Here is a 25,713-nt window from a genome sequence, read left to right on the forward strand (position 1 = left end):
GGATCTGAAACTGTGGCTCGTGTGGAAGGACAGAAAAATGGAAGATGCATAATATCAGGATTTCTAAATGTTAAATATTCTATATTTAATATGTATTTAATATACGTAATAGAGTGTATTTTATATTCTGTAACATATAATTAAAATATATTATTTTTAATTAATTAAATTTAGCATAGTATTATATCCTTTCATTCAACTAAAGTATAAAGTTCACCCATACTCAATGTACAATGGAAATTCAAAAGAAAACAGCAGACCTGCTCCTGCTTCCAGAAAGACTCAAAATAAACACATATGAACATGTAGGAACCACAAATTAGTGAAACCTCAAAAGGTAAAAGATACCATAACTCCTTAAAATAGCATAAAAGACTCCTATTTTTGTAAATCAAGAAGGAAAATTGCAAAGATTAAGCTACTGAAGATGTGAGCCCTCAAATGTTAACAGTGACCTGGGGTGGGTAGAATTATACTTTCCTTGGCTTTTTCATTTTATTCACTTGTATTGTCTAAAATTCTAATTTTTGTAATAAGAAAAAAATATAACTTTTTGGTTTTTAAAAATGCATGCATAAACCATTCGGTCAGGCCTGCTTACTGGGCTTGGCAGCTCCTCTGTTCCTCACAAGGGGAAACACAATTTCCACTGGCTGATTCAGTACATGCTCAGGACAAATCCTGGCTGACTGGGACAGGAGGCATTTAAGTAGCCATAGTGCACTGTAGGGAAATAGGCATCGCTGAGTCAGTCCCTCTTATGGGCTGTCCCCGAAGGCCCACTCCACTTCTTCCACCAGATATGACCTCAGTCGTCCTAAGCTCCAGGCTCCTCCTCCCCGTAAATGCTAATCCTTTCCTTTGAGCTTCTGTATGTGGCCTGTGTTGCTCTGCAAACTCCTTTACTCGAAGGTTGGAGTCTTGTTCACAAATCCTGGCCCAGTAACAGCAGTTCAGATGGTTTTCCCTGCCTAGACTTGCCAACGGGGACACCCTACCACCCCCAACCCCCAGCCTGTGCCCCTCCTTGCTGATCTCTCCCTGGGATCCACTAAGTATGGGACCTACCACTACAGCCTTTCAACTGGCCTCTGCCCCCTGCCTCATCTCTCTCACTACTCACTACTCCATTGTGGCAAAAGTCATCTTTCCAAAACATAGAAATCACACCACGTTACTTCTCTTAGGCTTTAAAGTGGGTCCCCATCTCCTACAAAATGAATTTAAAATCCTTAGCCTGGCTCCAGTCGCCCTGAAGATCTGAACTTTTGCTTCAAAGATAGAGGCCACTTCTTAGTTCTTTTGAATATCACACAATAAACGCATCCAGAATTGAACTGTGTCCTCCCACCGACTTCGATGCTCAGCTCTGCCTGTCTGCTTACCCCTTCTCTGGCCATAATTTCACCTGGGTCTTTGCCAGACCCCTTCTGGTCCAGCCTCCATGAATAGGTCTGGTCTTGGGTCTTGCCCCCTCCTCTCCTGTGGGATCCCTGTTATTTTGAAGATATGACTGTGTAACTTCTATTGAACCAGCTCTGCTTATGCTGTGAAAGGTGGCTGAAGTGTCCTGAGGCAGGAGGAATTAGTCTAGAAAGAATTCCAGACGAAGAAAGAGAGAGTGCCAGTTTCATCCTGTATGTACCACCGGTGCAGTTGCCAGGACCCTGTGCTCAGATGGGCTTGGTTTAATGCTTTGCTGTTGCCATCTTGAAACTTTTAATAACTTTATTTTTTAACCAGGTTGTATTAATCATTGATTTTATTTTCTGTATTTTATGGTGCTTTGACATCTTGGGGCTTTGTGGATCTGGGGTGGTACTGCCTCTCCCATGGTTAGCTAATTCCTAGAGATAGCAAACATCAACTTGCCTGTAAGCATGTCTTCGACATGCAAACCAACCAGTTCAGTGTCAATACTTCAAATCACCTCCTCCATCTGGCTTTTACACTTCAAGAGGCAATATTCCTCTGCACAGTGACCCTCCAATAAAAAAAAAAAAAATCACATAGCATGTGCACCTAAATTCTAACTTAAGGAATTTGCTTCAAATTTAAGACTTTCTAAATTTAACTAATCTTAGGTACTGATGACCAAAAGGATTAGGTCTTGTGGCTTGGTGGGATCCAGATCTGCTTAAATATATGATTTTCCTAGAGACTCCTAAAAATAGAATCAAGGGAAGATGCTATAAAGTTATGATAGCTCATCTAACTTTTGAAGTAATCTTGTGCTATTATCCTTATTTCACCCATGTTCTTCTCACCTCCTGCCACTTTGGCAGGTATTACCCTAAGCAATGGTAGGGACTCCACCATTCTTCCCCAGCCTCTAATGGGCAGTGACTTCTCAGGAACAAGGAGAATGGCTGATATTTCTATCTACCTCAGGGCCTTGTGCAGTGATTGGTACTAGTAGGTACTGCACAAAAGTTTGCAGAAAGCAAAAATGTACCAGAAAGAAAAACACAAGTTGGAATATTAAATGGCATATCTCAGAACTACGGATAACCCCCAGAAAAGTGGCTTCCCTGTTTCCTATGTTCCAAGCACAGAAAAATATGGGGTTTTGTGATTTCCACATCTCAAAATGATGCTTACTTATATAAAACCGAACTTTCCTCATAGTACCTGGGGTACCCAGAATGCCATTCTCAGACATCACTGATCACACATGCAATAAGGCGGAGTCTGAGAAGTTAACAGCTTCCAGGTCCCTGTCACCAAAATCAGCAGTTCCCTATCCTGGCTGTATTTCAGAATCACCTGGGTGAAGTTGGGGAATCTCAAGATTCACTGAAGAACTGCTAATTCAGAATCTGGGAGTGGTAGGGGGTGGGGGTGGGAGGTTAAATCCTTTCCACATGGTTCTGATAGAGTTGATTCACATCCAGCAATGGGGAACAAACTGCTCTGGGGTGACAAACTGTTGAAGCTGGACATATTTCTGGGACCACTCAATTTACACCAATAATTGATTTGAATTATATAAATGTGATGCAAACTCCCTGGCCAAATTCTCCTTTTGGGAGCTAAAAAAATACTTCCTAACACTTAGAAATTAATGAGTTTTTGTTATCTAGGGGAAAACATAATTTTTTTTTTGAGATGGAGTCTTGCTCTTGTCGCCCAGGCTGGAGTGCAATGGCACCATCTCGGCTCACTGCAGCCTCTGCCTCCTGGGTTCAAGCAGTTCTCCTGCCTCAAGATGCGCACAACCATGCCCAGCTAATTTTTGTATTTTTAGTAGAGACGGGGTTTCACCATGTTGGCCAGGCTGGTTTCAAACTCCTCACCTCGTGATCTGCCTGCCTCGGCCTCCCAAAGTGCTGGGATTACAGGTGTGAGCCACCGCACCTGGCCGAAAATGTCATTTTCAAACTGTCACTATTGAACAATTTACTTCATACATGTGCACCTTTTTAACAGTTACATTTCACATCTTGCAACGAATGGAATAGGTAATGGTGATGCTTTTGGGGGATACATGAAATCTCTGTCCACCTGTATTCCTCTATTTAATTTGCTACTGAAGGGCAGAGAAGGACCTGCTTGTTGAAACTGCTTCGGTGATACTGCCTTCTAATTGGATGCCAGCACCGTCAGGTATTTCTCCTCCAAGAGAAGTTACAAAATGAATTAGAACAACTCCCCTTCTCTGAAGCAATGCCTGTTATGGGCTAAATCCTCTATATCTTACTCCCTGCTTCATCTATCCCTACAAAGCAAAAAGATGGAAAGGGCTGGTGTGGATACTTCTGACTGTTCTCTGGGCTCCTTGCTATCTTGAAACTTCCACCTTATAGCATATTTCAAAAGAACCAATATTGGGTCTAATATGGATAGGATTTCCAACTAATTATTGGCCACTCTCTAAAAGAGCCCCTCACACAGGCCCAGCCTGAAGCCCTTAAGATGCCCTTAAGCCTATCCAGGCAAAGCTCACACATGGCAGCTGTCTCTCTCACATCCCTTTCTTGGGAAACTATTCCCCCTTCCTCTGTGTGGTTCCCACAAGGCTGTCAATCAGGGCATCTTGTCTTCCCCACCAGGAGGAAGAGAATGAGACCTAAGTTGGCAGCAGAGCCCTCTCATCTCCTAGATGAATGATCACACACATAAAGCAGGCTTATAATAAAAAATGTAGACAAAACTCAAAGGTCCAAGAAAGTCAATTAGCTACACTCAGAACCACAGTCACTGATTTATTGCACGTGTCTGCCATCAACACACATGCACGTATGTGCACACAATTGAATATACTGTTTTGCCATCCATTTTTTTCCACTTAACAACTCATCTCGAGCATTTTTCTATGTGGTGCAATATCATTCTGCAGCTTGCTATTTACAGTCTGCAACAGTTTGCCTCTAGATGATTGTTTCACCCCCCCTACTGTTGGACATTTGTGTTGTTTCTAACTTTTCACTATTATAATAAAATTATGCTTTGATTGCTCTCTGCTTGATCTTAAATGCAAATCCTATCTTATCCTGACACAACCCACTGTTCTTAGTCATTTCCCATTTTGCAAAAATGAATTTGGAATTCTTTCAGGAGTGCTGACCTCCTATAATCAGCCTCGTTCAAAAGAGGTTTGAAGGGAAGGGGTGTTACAATCAAGTCTAATGAACTCCCAACATCAGAACGACGAGTATCTCCTTCAGTAGAAGTAAAGGAGATCACAACGTTCTCATGGAACAAACAGAACTTTGTCTTTTTTCAGGTTGAGAGTGTGGGTGTAGAGAGAAAAGGGATTTATCAAATTATAGTATATACAAGTTTTCTTTATACCTTTAATGAAGGACGAAAACAATTTGGGACTGTTTTATAATATAAATCTAAAGTTTCTTCTGTGTTTGTGCTACATTGAAGATTAATCTTTCTGAAGATGTTTTCGGCTGACTGATGCTCTCTCTAGGTTGTGCAATGGTACCATCTTGTGGCTGACATAAAAGATAATCCACAGACACATAGCTTTATAATGTGCGAGGATGTAAAAAGTAACAACTAAGTAGAACTACAAGCCCCTTCTTATGGGAATGTTTGCTTCTACAGTAACAAAACATGCTCATCATTGTCTAGTGGCTTTTAAAAATATGTGCACATAAAACAATTATTAAGAGTATTTCCTGTTGCCAACCAATAACAGTCCGGTGTGAGTGGGAAAGTTTTAGAACCTTCTAAAACACTAGTACTTGACAGAAAACGTGATTGTGTGAGTCTTTAGCTCTCCTGTTGTGATAGTAAGTCATTCCTAAGAAACTTTGGAAGAGTACAAAGATCACAAGAGCAGGCATTAGAATAACCAGTTTCTGGTGCCTGCTGCACGTTTCACTGGCTCACTTCTCAGTCTTTGTTCATCTGTAAAAGAAAGACAGTCCCTGAGCTGTGAGCTTCACAGGAATGCTGAGGTCACATATGAGACATATGCTGAATTCTGCTAAAACACCAGACAAAATATAAAGCCTCATGATCGTTCAGAACAGTTGGGTTAGCAACATGGATTGAAAAAAAAGTGGAGGTGGGGTTTGATGTGCGCTCCTTCAAAGTTCTCAGGCATGACCCCGGTGGACAGATTGTCCCTGAAGCAGAGACAAAGGGTTCCTCTCAGGGGAAGATGTTAGGAAGGAAACGGGTTGGTGGGGAAAGCTTACGAAAGAAAAACTAATTCATCTTTTCAGGTGTCAAGAATTTAAAGCCTTAGGAGTATCCAAGGAGAGATTTCAGAGGCTGGAAATTGTTTTTCCTGGGGAGAGCTTTTGAAAAAACAATGGAAGATAATATTCAGTTTAAAAAGTAGAATCTATATACTCTCTTTCTAAACACAAGAGTAACAGAAGAAATCACAAAAAGTGACATATTTCTATTTATGTTTAAACTTTATAAGCCAAGTGTCCAAACACAAAGCTAAAAGACAAGCAAACCTGACTTTTGCAAGTCATTAGCAAGTCATGAAAATAGAAGTCACGTACATAGTTGGTTCCATCCTAATACGCCAGAGGGTACTAATGTAAATATACATCTTATAAAAGAAGAAATATAACTTTTTCGACCTGATGAAAAAGAAAGCTCAACCTATTGTAATCAAATAAATATAACAAAAACTATTAGATACTATTTTTAACCTATCAAATATGAGAAAAAAGTTTTAATGAGAATACACAATGCTGGAAAGGCTGCACTGAGACACTCACGTGTTCTAGTGGGAGAGTATACAGACAGTCTTTGCAGAAGGTGACTTTGCAATATGCATCAGGATGCGTGCAAAAGTGCGTGTTCTTTGAGCCACTGATTCCACTGCTGGAGGCTGAATAGTGCAATGGCAAAGGATGCAGGCTCTGAGCCAGACCACCTGAGATTGCCTCCCAGCCCCACCACTTACTAGCCCAATAACTCGGCAGAAAATTCCCTGACCTCTCTGTGCCTCAAAGTCCTGATCTGTAAAACGGGGTGTGTGACGATTAATATTAGGTGTCAACTAGATTGAAGGATGCCTAGGTAGCTGCTAAAGCATTGTTTCGGGGTGTGTCTGTGAGGGCGTTGCCAGAGGAGACTGACATTTGAGTCAGTGGACTGGGAGAGGAAGACCCACCCTCCATGTGGGTGGCCACCATCCAATTGGCTGCCAGTGCATCTAGAACAAAGTAGGAGGAAGAAGGTGGGATAAGCTGGCTTGCTGAGTCTCCTTTCATCTTTCTCCCGTGCTGGATGCTTCCTTCCATTCCTCCTGCCCTAGGACATCAGACTCCAGGTTCTTTGGCTTTTGGAATCTTGGACTTACACCAGTTGTTTGCTGGGGGCTCTCAGCCTTTGGCCACAGCCTGAAGGCTGCACTGTTGCCTTCCTTGCTTTGAACTGAGCCACTACACTACTGGCTTCTTTCTTCCTCAGCTTATAGACGGCCTATCATGGGATTTCACCTCGTGATCCTGTGCGCCAATTCCCTTTCATATATACACATATCCTACTAGTTCTGTCCCTCTGGAGAACCCTAATACAGGGTAATAATGCTATCTTATTTCACAAAGTAGTGTGAAGATTCTATTACGAAATGTAGGCCATCTAGAATATGGCTGGTTTTACAATATTACAAGATGCTATTAATATTATTGTTATATAGTATTACAAGATACTATTAATATTATTTTTTCATTATTAGACAAAGCTAGCAATAATCTAAAAGTTGTACTTGTTAGGCAATATTTACTGAGTATTACTTTTAGGCAGGCAACGGAGGAAAAAACAGTCTTATCTCTAACCTAAGAAGTTTTTAACGTAGTTGTAAAAAACACGCTTTTAGAAGTTCATTTAATAATATTTATAATAGCAACCAATATTAAATCAATATTCAAAAATACATGTCTATAAAAGATTGTAAAGCATACCATGGATTACTCTGCAGCCAGTAAAACTTATGTGTATGAGGCTTAATTTTTTTGTTTGCTAAATGGGGATACCACAGAACCATTAAAAGATCAGAATGATCATGAACATGAGAGGACTTTGGAGATAGTAAAGTAATATACAAATGCTAATTATTACCACTTATTAGGGTGTGTAGAAGCTCAATTATGAAAGTAATTTTAATGACCATTTACTGTGTGCCAGATAATATATGTGTGTGTATATATATATATATATATGTAATTTAGTTAATCGTCAGTCTGGGTTGCCAGGTTTAGAAAATAAAATTACATAATGCCAGTTACATTTGAGTTTCAGATAAACAACGAACAACTTTTTAGTATAAGTACATCCCAGGTGCAAATATTCAATGTTTATCAGAAATATTTCAGATATGCTAAAAACGTATTCACTTTCTCGGAAATATTTAAAACAAGTTTTTCTTTTTTAGATGTTTTCTTTCGCCCTCTCAGTCCAGCTTTCCCTGACTCTGGGAAGAACCAGGAAGAGAAGGCCTTAAAATATGTTTATACCAAAAATTTATTTATCTGAAATTGAAATTTGACTAGGCACCCTGTATTTTCTCTGGCAACCCTACATCAATCCTACAAAATAGGTACAATAACTATATATATATGTATAATGAAAACAGAGAGAAAGAGAGATTCCATTTTGGTTGGTGCAATGGGAAATCACCCACTCTTCCTAATATGGACTATGTAGAGGAGGAAATTCTAAATCCACAGGCAGAATGAGAAAGGCACATATTATTTCTTGGTTCTTAATAGCATGTGTAGGGTAAACTTCCCTGAGAGCAATAACTTAAACATACCTTTAGAATGACCTTGTATGGCAGAAGCACCTAAATGTGTGTTCCAAGTTAGGGAATCTGGGCATGGCCAACCTGGAGACTGATTCTTCCTCTATGAGGTACATCTGAGCCCCCATCAAGCCAAGTGTTTGGGTTAAATGAAGGGGATTGAGGCCAAGTGTTTTGGGTTAAATGAAGGGGATTGATGCCAATGTTTTGGGTTAAATGAAGGTGATTGATGCCAAGTGTTTTGGGTTAAATGAAGGTTGACAGGTGGAGATAGTTAAGGGAAGAGTGTTAAGGGAAAATGCTGTATAAGCTGTGTGCTGTTTCCAAGTGCTTGTGGTTTTCCGGCCTAGCCTGCAGCCTCTGGGCTGTGTCGTTATGTTATCCATCCCACCACCCCACACTGGACTGTAGGAAGGCGGATATGTTGTCCAGCCCACCACCACTGTACCATTTCTGTACATAAGGCAGTTCTCCTGTCCAGCCCGCCACCACTGCACTCTCTCCCCTCTATGTAAACTCCTAATAAAACCCCATGTCTCATTTGCTGGGTATGGGTCTCTTCTTCAGCCTCTTGAACCTGGTGCCTTCCCTGAGGTTAATAGGGGTTTGGCAAAACACCATGCTATTGTTATTTAAAATGTTATAATTTCTCAAACTATATTAATCCAAATTCAAATGCTAAAGATAACAACATGTTGCAAAGCTGACTCTAAATGCCTCTGGATTTTTCAGCCTTTTTGGAAGATTGACAACATTTGTCCCTTCTTTTAGTGCAAATTATCTAGAGATGGGAGATGAAATGTGGAAATGCTTATAAGCTGTTTTGAGTTGATGAGATTTCAGGATCTGGGAGCTAAACCTCGAGTTGCTTCCTTTCCATTGGGTGGTGGCAGTTGACTTGTTTTCTGCTGTTTCAGTGGACCTTGAAATTATCATGACTATTTGCTTCACTTCAGTGTACGCCATCCTGCTCCATTTGCAGTCAGAACCACTCAGGGAATAAAACATATTCGTTCGCAGTGTCCCTAGCAATGACAGAGGTATTTTCAAATATCTTTTTACTCTTGAAGAAAGGAGCTCACTTCGCTCTTGCAAAAGACAGGTGCAAAAAGGACCAATATTTGACACACGTCATATTATATGGCAAAGAATAGAAGCGTGCGTGTATGCATCTGTATGTGTTTTAGCACAGACATCAAACCAAAAAAAAAGGACGTCTTAGAGGCAGAGTGAAAGATCCCCAGGAGGACTGGGTTCCAGTCTTGGCTTTGCAAGTAACTAGTTATGTGGCCATCCGCAAGTCGCCTACTCTTTCTGAGCCTCATTTTTCACTATCTGTAGTGCATCAATATCTGCTCTATTCCACAGGAGTATTTCGGGACAAGGTTTCAAACCTAGAAGGCATCTTGGCTGTACACAGCTAGGAGAAGGAATTATAATTGGTTCATTATTGACTCTTCCTTAAGAAGTTTTAACACAATAAATTTGACTTCTTACCTGCTAATTAGACATGTATTCAACTGTTTCTTTTTTTAATAACTCTCTGCTGTTATTTGAAATCTTCTATTATATGTAATAAAAATCTCTGTCACACACACATACACAAAGATAACAATTGGCTCCAAGCAAAATGATTTCAGAAATAAGGGGGCAAACTTCAAATTATTACTGCCCATCAAGGAAGTCAGGTGACAACAGAGTATTCTGTTAACAACAAAAATATTTTCAAAAGCACCAAAGAAGATAAAAATTTAAATGTCAGAGCTGAAGACAAAGATTTCTATCAGTACATCTCACCCTTTTGCATAATCAGAATCACATAGGAGAACTTGTTAACTATGCAGATTTCTGGGCCTCACACCAGAGATTCTGAGTCAATAGGACTGAAGTTGGCCAAGAAATCTGGATATTTAGCAAGCTACCTGGATGATTCAGAGGCAAGTAGTTCTTGGAGAATACTTTGAGAAACATTGGTCATTACCAATCAAATATGAACGTATCATTAAGATTTTTAAATTAAAGAAAGAAAGAAACTGGTAGAAAGGAGAATGTGGATTTAATCCAATATAAAGTTTTGGGATAGGAGATGCAAGACTCTCCCAAGAATGGAGCAAGAAGAGAAGGACTCCCTGCAATGTCTTATCTCTCAAAATGTCTCTAAGGTGGATCTACAAGAGCTAGTTAGTGAAAACAATGGAGGAAAATGGACAAACCCAAGAGGAAAAGAAGCCACATAAAATTAGAAGAAAAATGTGGGAGGACAGGCAGAAATGGCCACAGGGTAACTAGTCTCAGGGATGATCAAATTGTTGATGGGTAAAAAGATGGGAGAAATTCAGCAAAGTCACTGGTCAGAGGGGAAATCTTACTCATCAAAAAGGAGAGGAAGAACCAAGTAAGTGAGAAAACAGCAAAAATGTGAATAACTTTACATTTTTAAGAAAATGACATACAATCTTCATGGAAAATTTGTTGGTGGGGAAATAAAATGAGTTCAACATGAAATTATATTTTAAAAAAATCTTACAGGAATTTTAGAAGATGACAAATTACTTTGAAAAGTATAAAGAATGAATTACATGGTTTTTACTTGCAGTATTTTCGTGATTATCAAATTTGTTCACTGTCTGCCTGGCTCATAAGGTAGTTAAAGAGGGCTGTATGGCATTATCTTTGGATCCCCAGAGCCTAACACTGTCTGATATATAATAGGCACCAACTGGACGGACAAATGGATGGGTAAATCAAGTTAACACAGGAAAAGACAAGAGTTGCATGGTCACATGGTACTCACAAAGCCTTACAGGTTTCATTCTCTGATTTTATGAATACAGCATTCAGGCATATTTTGGTACTAATATTTGCGTGCATGAACCTCCAACTGAGGCATGCCTGTTTGTCTTCCTGAAGGAAGTACTTCCTGATTCAGTTTACTTGGCGCATCAGTTGTCTACCTGTTGCCCCTCAGCTCCGCTTTCACCTTATTCCATCCTGTCTGTATTGCTGGGGCTATAGGGATCCACAAACTACATTTTCCAGACTCCTTTACTACCTGGCTTTCTGTTACGTCTGGCAAGAGGAAGAGCCATAATTTCTTTCTTATCCTCTCTTGTTTCTGCTGTTGTTTCTGGAAGTAGCTGTCTCCCTTCAGTGACCCAAGGTTCTGCTGGAACTGCCCTTCTTAATTGGCCCCAGCCGTGGCTAGGGAGACCATCCTTGGCAGTCCCAGCACAGGCTGGGTGGAATCCCTTAAAGCCTGCTCCTGGACTTCAACAACTCCTCTTCAGTTTTATTCCCCCAGTTCCTAAGGCTGGTAGCTGCTCTCTACAGATACTAACCTCTGAATGTCACCCTTTTCCCTTTTTGCTTCTTTAGCTGCCTTGCTCATCTGTTCCAATGCCCATAATACCAAAATCTGTAGCAAATCCCTTTTATTTGAAACATCTAGAGTGGTTTCTGTTTTTCCGGCCAGATGCTGGATGACACACCTGGAAAAATCAAGGTAAATATGATTACACTAGGTACTGAAAGTACAGATAGGAGAACATTTTGTTTGTTCCAGAAGAATACTGAATGAAAGCTGAAATTCAACTGCAGAGTTAGAGCATTATTAAATAGCATGCGTAGGGAATAAAATGCCTTTCTCCCATCCTGGAATACCTCCCTGATTATACTACCTTAGCACTGTGATTGTTTCTTAACTTCTCTGCTTTTTCACACAAATCTACAAGAATCTCCTCCTCCTAGAAGCCTCTCTGATTACCTCACACAAACATCATCTTGCTTACTCTGAATTCCTGTGGTTCTTTTGTTCTCTGATTTCTAGAGTATTTCTCCAGGTATGTTAGCAATCAGTTTTTCTCTTGATCACTCCCCAAACCTGAGTGATCATCAGAATCCTCAGAAAAATATAGATACCAGGCCCTTCTCCTTGTCCTAACCTCCTGAGACAAAATTCTAGAGTGAGGAGTGGGTAGTATAGGATCAAGACCGCATCTATATATATTTTAATACCTCTCAGATGATAAACCCTTTAAGATCAGGGCCTTTTCATTTCTTATGTAGCTTTTACTGTACCTAATACAGTTTAAGCAAACCACAAAAATCTGTTCATTTTCTAATGAATTACACGAGGGAAGATTCCCAGGAAGACCAGCTGGTGTCATCACCACCTAATTAATATTTCTGGCCCAGGGAAGGGCATCTCACAAAGCAAAATTTGACCTTCCCTGGATTCACCGATTCTGTGCTTGAATCCACCTTCCCATCTGTCTATTTTCCTAAGACGGAGTTGCAGAAACCTTGCCAAGAAAATAGACAGCAAAACTTCAACAGTACCAATAACTTGGGTTTTCTGAAAGGAAATGATGGCATGACCTGAGGCTGCCAGACTTCATGTGAGAAAGCAAGAACTAAAACCAGTAGAAGTAGGCCTCCCACTGGCCCAAGGCCTAAGATTTCATTGCACTAGCTTCTTGGCATTAACATTCTATAGAACAAGTTTCAGAAATCAACGCTTAACGAACTTGCAAGCACAACCAAACTCCAACCAGATTGCATTTTTTATTCACTTTTTACAATCTCATTCATTTTCCGTAACATTTGGAACTGTTGTTTGAAAGTTTAATTTTCCTTTTTATCTACTACTTTCTTATTATTGACTTAAATTATTCTTGATTCATGGATAAGCAAGCTAATGTGGGTCTACCATGAGTCATTTATTATGTATCATCTAAGATAACATAGAACTCTTCACTTCTGGCAGAAGCTGTTTAGTAATTACTTCTAATTACTAACAAATTAAGAACAGCATGCACTCCAAAAGCAGTTTCCATACAAGCTCAAACCTGGCTATATTTCAACACTTCTAAATTCTAATTCTCTGGATGCACTGAAAATCTATTAAGATGGTTAAAAGGAAATAAAATCTAGATGTATAAATCCAAAAGAAGTCTCCAAATGTCCCTTATAACCTTTCTTAGGTAATATTATGACTTAATAATCTCCATTTGAACACTTACTTCCAGAAAAGTAGATTTTGGGGATAATCAACCCCTTTGTGTTGATTGACCACAAACTTCTACGTTCAGAGTTTACATTTTAATTAAGAGGGAGGTATTGAATGGTAACTGGATCTCCAGTAGTTGAAATGGGTTTCTCCTTGTCTAGAATAAAGGCCTTTGTTAGCTAGGTGGTCCTGGAGAGAGCATGAACTCCTAAATTCCTCTCCTTCAAGACTTACAGCCCTTGGTTCAACATACGCAAATCAATAAATGTAATCCAGCACATAAACAGAACCAAAGACAAAAACCACATGATTATCTCAATAGATGCAGAAAAGGCCTTTGACAAAATTCAACAACCCTTCATGCTAAAAATTCTCAATAAATTAGGTATTGATGGGACGTATCTCAAAATAATAAGAGCTATCTATGACAAACCCACAGACAATATCATACTGAATGGGCAAAAACTGGAAGCATTCCCTTTGAAAATGGGCACAAGACAGGGATGCCCTCTCTCACCACTCCTATTCAACATAGTGTTGGAAGTTCTGGCCAGGGCAATCAGGCAGGAGAAGGAAATAAAGGGTATTCAATTAGGAAAAGAGGAAGTCAAATTGTCCCTGTTTGCAGATGACATGATTGTATATCTAGAAAACCCCATTGTCTCAGCCCAAAATCTCCTCAAGCTGATAAGCAACTTCAGCAAAGTCTCAGGATACAAAACCAATGTACAAAAATCACAAGCATTCTTATACACCAATAACAGACATACAGCCAAATCATGAGTGAACTCCCATTCACAATTGCTTCAAAGAGAATAAAATACCTAGGAATCCAACTTACAAGGGATGTGAAGGACCTCTTCAAGGAGAACTACAAACCACTGCTCAATGAAATCAAAGATAATACAAACAAATGGAAGAACATTCCATGCTCATGGGTAGGAAGAATCAATATCGTGAAAATGGCCACACTGCCAAGGTCATTTATAGATTCAATGCCATCCCCACCAAGCTACGAATGACTTTCTTCACAGAATTGGAAAAAAATACTTTAAAGTTCATATGGAACCAAAAAAGAGCCAGCATTGCCAAGTCAATCCTAAGCCAAAAGAACAAAGCTAGAGGCATCACGCTACCTGACTTCGAACTATACTATAAGGCTACAGAAACCAAAACAGCATGGTACTAGTACCAAAACAGAGATATAGACCAATGGAACAGCATAGAGCCCTCAGAAATAATGTCCCATCCATATCTACAACCATCTGATCTTTGACAAACCTGACAAAAACAACAAATGGGGAAAGGATTCCCTATTTAATAAATGGTGCTGGGAAAACTGGCTAGCCATATGTAGAAAGCTGAAACTGGATCCCTTCCTTACACCTTATACAAAAATTAATTCAAGATGGATTAAAGACTTACATGTTAGATCTAAAACCATAAAAACCCTAGAAGAAAACCTAGGCAATACCATTCAGGACATAGGCATGGGCAAGGACTTCATGTCTAAAACACCAAAAGCAATGGCAACAAAAGCCAAAATTGACAAATGGGATCTCATTAAACTAAAGAGCTTCTGCACAGCAAAAGAAACTACCATCAGAGTCAACAGGCAACCTACAGAACGGGAGAAAATTTTTGCAACCTACTCATCTGACAAAGGGCTAATATCCAGAATCTACAAAGAACTCAAACAAACTTACAAGAAAAAAAAAAAAAAACAACCCCATCAAAAAGTGGGCAAAGGATATGAACAGACACTTCTCAAAAGAAGACATCGGCTGGGAAGGGTGGCTCACACTCGTAATCCCAGCACTTTGGGAGGCCGAGACAGGCGGATCACAAGGTCAGGAGATCGAGACCACGGTGAAACCCCGTCTCTACTAAAAATACAAAAAATTAGCCAGGTGTGGTAGCAGGCACCTGTAGTAGTCCCAGCTACTCGGAGAGGCTGAGGCAGGAGAATGGCATGAACCTGGGAGGCGGAGCTTGCAGTGAGCCGAGATTGTGCCACTGCACTCCAGCCTGGGCCACAGAGGGAGACTCCGCCTCAAAAAAAAAAAAAAAAGACATTTATGCAGCCAAAAAACACATGAAAAAATGCTCATCATCTCTGGCCATCAGAGAAATGCAAATCAAAACCACAATGAGATACCATCTCACACCAGTTAGAATGGCGATCATTAAAAAGTCAGGAAACGACAGGTGCTGGAGAGGATGTGGAGAAATAGGAATAGTTTTACACTGTTGGTGGGACTGTAAACTAGTTCAACCATTATGGAAGTCCATGTGGTGATTCCTCAGGGATCTTGAACTAGAAATACCATTTGACCCAGCCATCCCAATACTGGGTATATACCCAAAGGATTATAAATCATGCTGCTATAAAGACACATGCACACGTATGTTTATTGTGGCACTATTCACAATAGCAAAGACTTAGAACCAACCTAAATGTCCAACGACAGACTGGATTAAGAAAATATGGCATCTATACACCATGGAATACTATGCAGCCATAAAAAATGATGAGTTCATGTCCTTTGTAGGGACATGGATGAAACTGGAAACCATCATTCTCAGCAAACTATCGCAAGGACAAAAAACCAAACACCACATGTTCTCACTCATAGGTGGAAATCGAACAGTGAGAACACATGGACACAGGAAGGGGAACATCACATACCAGAGACTGCTGTGGGGTGGGGGGAGCAGGGAGGGATAGCATTAGGAGATGTACCTAATGCTAAATGACGAGTTAATGGGTGCAGCACACCAACATGGCACATGTATACATATGTAACAAACCTACAAGTTGTGCACATGTACCCTAAAACTTAAAGTATAATAAAATTAAAATAAATTCTATAAAGATGAAGGATTAAAAAAAAAAAAGACAGCCTTAAATATCCATGGAACTACCCCCATTTCTCAGGAAGTTTTTGTGCCATTGGCTGCCAATCAGTCATGTCATTTATAGGGCAGATGAGAGTAGTCTCTTTTATTTCCCACTTGGTACTGAAGAAGTTGTGGCCTTTGGGGGTTAACCAGTTACTGCCCAGCACACTGTACATAGATTGTGCCAATGAGGTGTACACGTTTTCCGCCTGCTCACTTTGTGGAGCACAATGGTGGTCAACACAGGGTGCTGGACCTTATAAAGGGTTTCCATCATGGAGGGATCTTTTGAAACAATAGCAGTGCTGCCAGAGGTGGGAAAATGGAACTACTTTTTAGATAACACTGTTGAGTTAGCCAGGACTCAACCTTCATTGGAAAAAAAACTTTTTAGAAATTCCAAATGAAGATAAAAGTTTATTTTCTAGGTTGTCAATATCAGCTTTGTGTTCTTTAACAAGGACTACTGCTCGTGGTTGATTGTTTGCCAATGGCATTGAAATTGTTTCTCTTTCTCTTTTTCTTTCCCTCCCTTCCTTCCTTTTCTTCCTTACTTCTTTCCTTAATATATATATATACACATATATATATATACATACATATATATACATATATATATATATATATAACCTCTTTCCTTTATATATATGTATATATATTTATGACTCTCTGATTTCTTCCCTGGACAGCAAGATGCCACCCACTGCCTTACCCCTAACCTAAATCGTGGTCTCCCAGCTTACTGCTTATTCAAGGGCTAGGTAATAAATTCCATTTCCTTTTGAAAAATTTCCTTCACCAGCTGGTTAATATCCACAGAGTCATGTGTCTTCCTCTTTCTATGATCCCATGTCTCCCACTCCCACCCACTCAACCTCCAGCCCCCTGAACACATCCAAAACATATCAGATAAAAGACTTTCCTTGAGATCCAAACTGGGAACATGGAGCCAGATGCTGTTGCACAACATTGGGTCCTGTCATTGTCGCAATTTCAACTCACCTGTCAGCATTCAGCTATACAAGCTTCATAATGTTGCCCAACAGAGAAGCAGAAACCAAGGGCAGATGCCTCAGCCTTTTAGAAGTTGCTTGTAAAACAATAATGGAGCAATATATTTTGAAGTGTGTTTTGAATTTCTTAAAAAAGGAAAAATCTAACACTCCTCAGAACAGTTTACTGTGCACAGTGAACTGTTAGCAGCTAGGATCTCATGGGTTGCAGTTTGCCTGCAGTACTGTTTCTGCAATCCCTTGGATTTCCCACATTCCGTTTCTTCGTGGATTCCCTCTGCAGCTAAAAATTTCAAGGATTTTCCCAACCCCAAAGATAGAAGTTGATACGTAAAACCCAAAAGCTGCGTTTTCCAAGCAATATAGACGTTAGACTCCTTCACGAATCTCAGACTTAGCCTGGGCTTCTGGAAAATACAGTTCTTGGCCAGGCGCAGTGGCTCACGCCTATAATCCCAACACTTTGGGAGCCTGAGGCAGGTGAGGTCAGGAGGTTGAGACCAGCTTGGCCAAGATGGCGTAACCCTGTCTCTGCTACAGATACAAAAATTAGCCTGGTGTGGTGATGGGCACCTGTAATCCCAGCTACTTGGGAAGCCGAGGCAGGAGAAATGCTGAACCCAGGAGGCGGAGGTTTCAGTGAGCTGAGGTCATGCCATTGTATTCCAGTCTGGGCGACAAGAGCGAAACTCCATCTCAAAAAAAAAAAAAAAAGAAGAAAAAGAAAAAGAGAAGAGAACGGAAGAGAAGAGAAGAGAAGATAAAAGACAAAATGCCGTTCTTTTTCCTGGTCCACAAGGCTCACCCCAACCCTGAGACCATCCAGAGAGAGATTCTAATCTCCTGTACCACTTACCATCTGTACCAATCATGCAACACTTAGCAGAGAATGCTTCAGGACACAAAGAAATATACTGAGATCCCTATTCCCATCTATTTATGGCATCTTTGCTGCTTCATCACTCACGGCCAACCAGTGACAAACTACCCCTGGGGTGAGGAATTTATCCCTTCTGTAAATGCTTTATTTGGATTATTCTCTTTATTGTAACAGCACATGTCCACAGTAGAAATTAAGGGGGAAAAACAATAGAGAATAAAAACAGAATCTCCTCTAATCACCCCCTACTCAGAAGGAGCTTTGGTTACTAAGCTATATTACAGTTACCACATTATAGTAATAAAAATTGTGTCTACACGTGTGTATTATAGGGCTGCAATGAACATTTTCATAGCCAAATCTTTTGTGTGTAGCCAGGAATATTTTTTGTTTTTATTTTTATTAGTTTTTCTTATTTTCTTTTCCCTTTTTTAAAAAAAATATAATTTTTTTAAATGAAACACTTCACAAATTTGCATGTTATCCTTGTGCAAGGAGCATGTTAATCTTCTCTGTATCATTCCAATTTTAGCATATGTGTTAACGGCAGAAGGTGTACAGATTCTTGGCGTGTTGAATAAAGAATTGGACAAAACACACAAAGAAAGAGGTTTTATTGAAAATAAAAGTACTCCATGGTGTGGGAGTAAGCCTGAGCAGAGGAGCTAAAAGGTCCTGTTACAGTATTTTGGGGAGTTGAAATACCCCCAGAGGATTCCATTGGTTACTTGGGGTATGACCTATGTAAATGGAAAGGACAAAATAAAGTTACAAAGTCATTTACTTGGCTCTATTCCCAATGAAGAGGATATTTCCTGTCATAGCTAAAGTGTGAATTGGCCTTATGTTCCCTGCCTCCAGACCCTATTTTCCTGCCTCATCTCCCCACTGAGAGATGTGATCCCCACAAATTTTATGAGAGTCAGAGGGACCGATGGTCTTTTTTTCTGTAACTGCTTCATGCTAGCTTGGGGCATAGTCCCTACTGAGGATCATACAACTCTCACCCTACTCTGTCTATTGGAGGCAGGGTAGCTCCTTAATGGCCAGGGGTGGTGTCTTCACCTGGAACTGGCTGGAACCTTTGTTGCATGATCGTCTGAAGCTTGATGGTCTCTAGGCAACAGGAAATGAATTTGGTTAAAAGATTTCATGGGAACTTCAGGGAGTGGATACCTACGCTGTCAGAAATGTTTGTTATAGAGATCTGCAGGAGGAAAAAACCAAAACCTGGTCTGTTCTAGAATCTATGTGTTTCCTTAAAGTCTTAGCAGGAGCAATTCCATTTTGGTTTGGTTCGGTTTGTTGGGGCCTAGTGTATGAGCTCAATGCAAAGCAATGGCCTACCAGAATTTTTTTTTTAATTCCCCCTTTTTTTGGTCAGGTTCTCACTTAGGTGAGAGTGTGACCAAAACTTACAGCCTCAGCACCACTCTCAGTTACCATCATTTTGGGTTTCCGATTTCAGCATGTCATTCATAGGTTACGGTGTCCTCATGGTTGCACATTTCTTTCAGCTCTTGTTCAAATTGGAGAGAGACTATATGACATTGTAGAAATGGCTGCATGCAAGCATTTAAAAATCTTTGAGAGAATACAGTGCAGCAGGGAGACTATGACTATGACTATTGGGAGGATAATACCAAGAGTTTGGAATATGCTCCTTATCCAGGGTCCCCATAAACCAAACCTCCTAAAATTAAATAGATCAAAGAATGAGCTAGGTAAAGAATTTACTCACTTGACTAAGCAATTTCTTCATCAATCCCCTACCACTGAATTTCTATCATCTTCATTTGATGTATTTCCCCATAGGCCAAAATTGCAAGCAGCTGTACAGGTACTTTTCTGTTTAGCTAATTCTATTATTTAACATAACTTTCACAAGAGAATTTAAAAGTCTGTTGTGTAACTGTAGCCTTTACAGCAGAATTTGTTATAGAACCTATCATGAGGGACACGTTTCTAATCATTGCTTCTTTTATTTTAAACTGTGGAAAAAGGACCTAACAAATGACGCCCTTTTAGAAGAGTGAAGGCCTTCCGGCAATGTTCTCTTTAACCCATGACGTGGGTTAAAAGAAGTGAACCAATGTTTTGTTTTTGACTGATTATGAGGCAACACATGTACCATTAAAGTTTCTTACCTGCATTTACCCTTTGTCTTTCATCTATCAAAGTATAAGGTTATCCACGTGTAAGACTGGCTACAAAGTCCTTCACAAATAAAAGTATACCCATAAGTGCACATAACAGACCCCTTTCCCACTTCTATGTTCATAGAGGAATATGCAAGAAAAAAATAAAAGATTAAGAGTTTCATGATAATAGAAGTCTTAATCTGTGAACTTGGGAAAAGCTATTCACATCAAGGATGCCATCCTCTTCTTGGGAGAAATTTCCCTGGTTAGCTTTACTTCCAGGGCTTATCTTTTTTTTTTTTTTTTTTTTTTTTTTGAGACAGAGTCTCGCTGTTGCCCAGGCTGGAGTGCAGTGGCACGATCTTGGCTCACTGCAGGCTCTGCCCCCTGAGGCAGGGCCAGGTGTGGTGGCTCATGCCTGTAATCCCAGCACTTTGGGAGGCTGAGGTGGGCGGATCATGAGGTCAGGAGTTCAAGAGCATCCTGACCAACTGGTGAAACCCTGTCTCTACTAAAAATAGAAAAATGAGCTGGGCGTGATGGTGTGTGCCTGTAATTGCAGCTACTCAGGAGGCTGAGGCAGGAGAATGGCTTGAATCTGGGAGGCAGAGGTTGCAGTGAGCCGAGATGGCACCACTGCATTCCAGCTTGGGCGACACAGTGAAACTCCATCTCAAAAAAAAAAAAAGTTGACAAATAATAAAACAGCCTCCAGAATTCATAGTACAATATAAAAATCACCCTACATATATGTAGTTGGAGTCCCAGAAGAAAGAGAGTAATAATAAAGCAGGAAAAGTATTTGAAATAATAATAGCCAAAAACGTTCCAAATGACATTAGATAGCTTTGGGGTTGTAAGCTGCTCCTAGAACAGATGCTCCAGATCACACATTTGGAAAACCTAAGCTCTTAGATTTTTCAAGAGGTCAGAAAGTGAAGAAAAGGGGATAGGGTGGGGGTACCAACAATTGCTGATTTTAAAGGGATTCTATATACAAAATCAAAGTAAGAGCCCTTAAGCCGACTGAGGTGCCACACCCTCCATAAGCCTGAATTGGATGAATGACCCAGCAGCTACTGAGTACCTACTCTGAGCTGCATGTTTGATGTGCATTAACTCACTGAATCATTAGGAAAACCCTGTGACATAGGTATTATTTGAGGCTAAAAGCAGTTCAGTAACTTGTCCAAAGTTGCACATCTGACAAACGGTAGAGATTAGATTCAACCTCAGGGCTAATTTCGAAATCAATTCTCCTAACAGCTCTGCTATCCTGCCTTTCTAGGTTGCTCACTCATGAATGTCTCTTCCCCTTCAAGGAAGTACTGGATTTCCCTTCTATACAAATGTAGGGAGTGACATGACTCACAGCCCAGGACTCGTATGTTGTGAGGGAAGGGGATTCATTTTGCCTGTACATCCCACAGTGCATAGAGCCACGTGGGACTTCCAAAGGCTGTTGGAACTAAAAAGCCCATGTTGGTGAAATATCGTCCTGTAGAGTCTGCATTTCCAAAGGTTCTTGGGTCTTGAACTAACTAAAAATTTAGAGTTCAAGAGAAGAATCTAAATCAAAATAACCAGCTAAATACACTCTTAGTCTTGGACACTGGAAGTATGCTGACTTCTGCCCAGGACAATCACATCATGTCAAGCCAGGAAGCCATATTGCAAAAACACCTGCATTTGAGGAAAGACACACAGACTGAACCACACACAGACATACAGGTGCCCAAGTGCAGTGAACAAGCAGATGTCCAAGAGGGAGTGAACAGTTCAGATCAATTCAACAATAATTTTTTGAACATCTGCTATATTTCAGGCACTCTTCTATTGGTTTATCCTGCCAGGCAGCAGTGCTAGACATCACGAATTGTGGCAGATAAGAGGCAACACAGTGTGATAAGTAAAATGAGTGACACATATAGAAGGTTCTAAGACAGTGGAGAAGGGAATTATTCACTCATTCTTTCTTTCATTCCATCAACACTTCCTGAACACACACTATGCGCTGCAATGGGCTAAAACCCAGACTAATAAAAAATTTCTGGCAGAGGAGAAAAGAGAGACATTTGAGTTTGAGGGAACCACAGACATGTATAGATGCCTGAAAGACCATGACATGTTTGAAGATCTCTGAAACATTCCAAATTGTGGAGAATAAAGTTGGAGGGGGAAAGCAGCAACTGCAGCTGAAGTATGCAATCACTTCTGTGAACTGAGAACAATCATTCATAATATGCATAGGATGCAATACTTTGCACTATGTGCAGGAAACAGCATAAGTAGACTTTGTGGCAGTCCAAACCCAGATATTGTTTTTATATATTACATACTTGATAAAAGCCTTGTTTTAAACACGGTCTTGCTCAGCCTTCCAAGATGTAGTGCAGTGGCACATTCATATCTCATTGTAGCCTCAAACTTCTAAGCTCAAGTGATACTCCTGCCTCTGCCTCCTGGATAGCTGAGACTATGGGCACACACCATCATGCCCAGTGGCGCTTGATAAACTTCATAAACCGCAAGTAGCGTTTATATGCTTATACCTATGGGAGTGCCCAGTCTCTCTGGCCTCATACAGATATCTGTGGTGACCCTCTGAAGAGGGTGAAAAGTCAAGGGAGTTAGGAAATCACCTTTCTCTCAGGTTGGAAGATCCAGAGTTGGTGGTGGCTCTTTCACACCCAGTAGTCCACTGTGGGACAGGACAGATACTCACCCTATACAATGGGGCTACCTCTCCTTATCCTAACTTTCTACCTTCCTTGGACTCCACTGGGACAGGGTTTAGATCACTGTCTTTCTGAAAGATTCATGTATGACCCAAAGCAGTAGAGAGCTGGAGGCAGAAACAGGAATTGTACCTTTTTTAAAAAGTTAATGTCCTTTCTTATGTCTCAGAAGGGAAACAAGTTCTCCACATTTGGGGCCTTTGAGAAAGTATCTCCACAAAGGCTTGCTTCCTGCCTATTTCTCTGTCTCTTTATCCTCCTGTCTTCTTCTCCTCTGTTTGGATGTCATTCCTCTCCATCTCCCTCTCCCTTTCTATCTCTGCCCACCATCCCTGCCAGGATAGAAAGCCCCAGACCCAGTCACCTCTTCAGTCTGTAATATTCTGCTGCCTCTGGCTTTACCTGGAGGTCAGTGAGGCTTCCTCTGATCCCCCTTTCATAGGTACACTCATCTCTGGTGGAAGGGACAGTGGGGACACGGGGGGTACTTCACCTCCAGAAGAGCCTGCCTCCAGGTTTCCTTCAGAAATTCCTTAGACACAATCAAATTTATCTGTGAGAAAAGCAATTTCTTCCAAAGATTGCTAGTCTAGTCTATATAGGGGGTGTGTTCTCTTATTGGTATAGCTTTAACTCTACTTCTTTTGAATTAATAACAGTAGACTTTTTTTCTGACCCTGTTTTCATTAAGGTTTTTCTCACTAACCGAAAAATCACTCTGCCTGTGTCACCTGGCACCAGATTCAAGCAGTGTCTTCCTCATTGCTAGATTTATTCCATTCTAAGAGGGGTGTGTGTGTGTGTGTGTGTGTTGGGCTGGGGTAGGTTGCAATGGTCAGTTTATTCTACCAGATATGTAAATATTTAATAGAAATTTGGGGAAAAATTATATTTTAAAAATCTCCATTAAGAGCAGGAAATTCAGATAGAGGTTTGTACTGTCAATAGGGATTTGGTAAAGCACTTAGTACAATGAAACACACATCCAGTACCTGCTACTGTTAATATTCTTACAAATGTACATATTTTTGGGGGGAATGCAAATTAGTTCAACCGTTGTGGAAGACAGTGTGGCGATTCCTCAAAGACCTAGAACCAGAAATACCATTTGACCTAGCAATCCCATTACTGGGTATATACCCAAAGAATATAAATCATTCTATTATGAAGATATATGCATGCGTATGTTCATTCCAGCACTATTCACAATAGCAAAGACATGCAATCAGTGCAAATGCCCATCAGTGACAGACTGGATCAAGAAAATGTGGTACATATACACCATGGAATACTATACAGCTCAAGGAATGAGGTCGTGTCCTTTGCAGGGACATGGATGAACCTGAAAGCAATTAGCTTCAGCAAACTAACACAGGAACAGAAAACCAAACAGCACAGGTTCTCACTCGTCGCTGAACGATGACAGCACAGGGAGAGGAACAACACATACTAGGGCCTGTCAGGGGGGTGGGGGGAGGGAGAACATGAGGATAAATAGCTAATGCACGCTGGGCTTAATATCTAGGTGATGGGTTGACAGGTTCTGCAAACCACCATGGCACACATTTGCCTATGTAACCTGCGCATCCTGCACATGTATCCTGGAACTTAAAATAAAATTTAAAAAATAATAACAAATGTACATCTTTCCCAGGGGATCTTAGGGATACACTAGTCTAGGTAGAATGTGCCTCCTCTCCACCTCGCTGATATCTGTAACTCCTTCTGGGGAAGGGAGATTGAAGTCAATTACCTTTCAGTATGGCCCCAAACCTTAGATTCTAACAGGGGACATAGTTCCAGCTTTTTCTTTTGTGTCTAGTCCCAGACTTTAATGTTTTCTTCTTTCTCCCAAATTACCTGGTAAATGCAGCATCTTTTGAAGTGCTAAAACTAAGGCAGGAGTGACACCCTGTTCATGACATTCTTATGTTTCTGAATGAATTATTTGCTTCTGCTATCACCCAAGTAGCCCCATTCTCTGAGTCAATCCTACAGGTCCTTATAATGGTAAGTAGAAACACACAAGAGTACATTACTCATAGATGCCCTTTGCCAGAATGAAATAACTGGAAAAAAAATCCAGAACTACTTCTTTCGATCACTATTCTTCCTGAATCATCACATACTGGATTTTTTTTTTTTCCACATATTGGATCTTAACTTGTTTTTTTAAAGAGAGGGAGTTTTACCTGATCCACCAATGCCACTTTGGAAGATTTGATAGAAAAAAAATGACTTGCATAATGGCGTATAAAAATGTTTATTGTAATCAATGGCAGTCTTTTTTATATTATAAATTAATTTGTATATTTTGCAATAATAGTATAAGGAACTCTGTATATCTTTTACACAGGTTCACTGGTTGCTTACATTTTCTATTTTCTGCATTTGCTATACATACCTGTCTGTCTCTCTCTACACACACATTTGTTTCTATTTCTGTTACTATTTCTATTTCTAGCTCTAACTCTAGTTATGGCTTTTATCCCCTAAGTCGTTTGAGAGTAAGTTTGGAGACACTATGCCCCTTACTAAATATTCAGTGTATATTTTACTTTTTAAAAAAAAATAATATCCGCTTATATAACTACACTGTGATTATCAAGACCAGGAAATTTAACACTGATGCAGTATCATTAGCTAATCCACATTCCATATTCTCTCTTCATCCATTGCCTTATAATATCTTTTCTAACCATTTGTTTTTTCCAGCCCAAGATCTAATTCAGTATCACATTACTTGTCATGTTTTGCTAGTCCCCTTTAGTCTGGAACAGTTTCTCAGTCATTCTTTCTGTTTCT

The 25,713-nt window shown here is 40.2% G+C and overlaps 1 non-coding gene across 1 annotated transcript; it reads right to left on the reverse strand.

Annotated features, from left to right (window-relative positions):
- Nucleotides 1–18,478: 18,478 nt before the first annotated feature.
- On the reverse strand, nucleotides 18,479–18,588 carry LOC115836015. The gene has a single exon (XR_004031021.1). It is a non-coding gene; the product is annotated as a U6 spliceosomal RNA (small nuclear RNA).
- Between the last annotated feature and the right edge of the window lie 7,125 nt (nucleotides 18,589–25,713).

Source organism: Nomascus leucogenys, chromosome 1a (assembly GCF_006542625.1).
Source record: "Nomascus leucogenys isolate Asia chromosome 1a, Asia_NLE_v1, whole genome shotgun sequence".
Taxonomy (NCBI): domain Eukaryota; kingdom Metazoa; phylum Chordata; class Mammalia; order Primates; family Hylobatidae; genus Nomascus; species Nomascus leucogenys.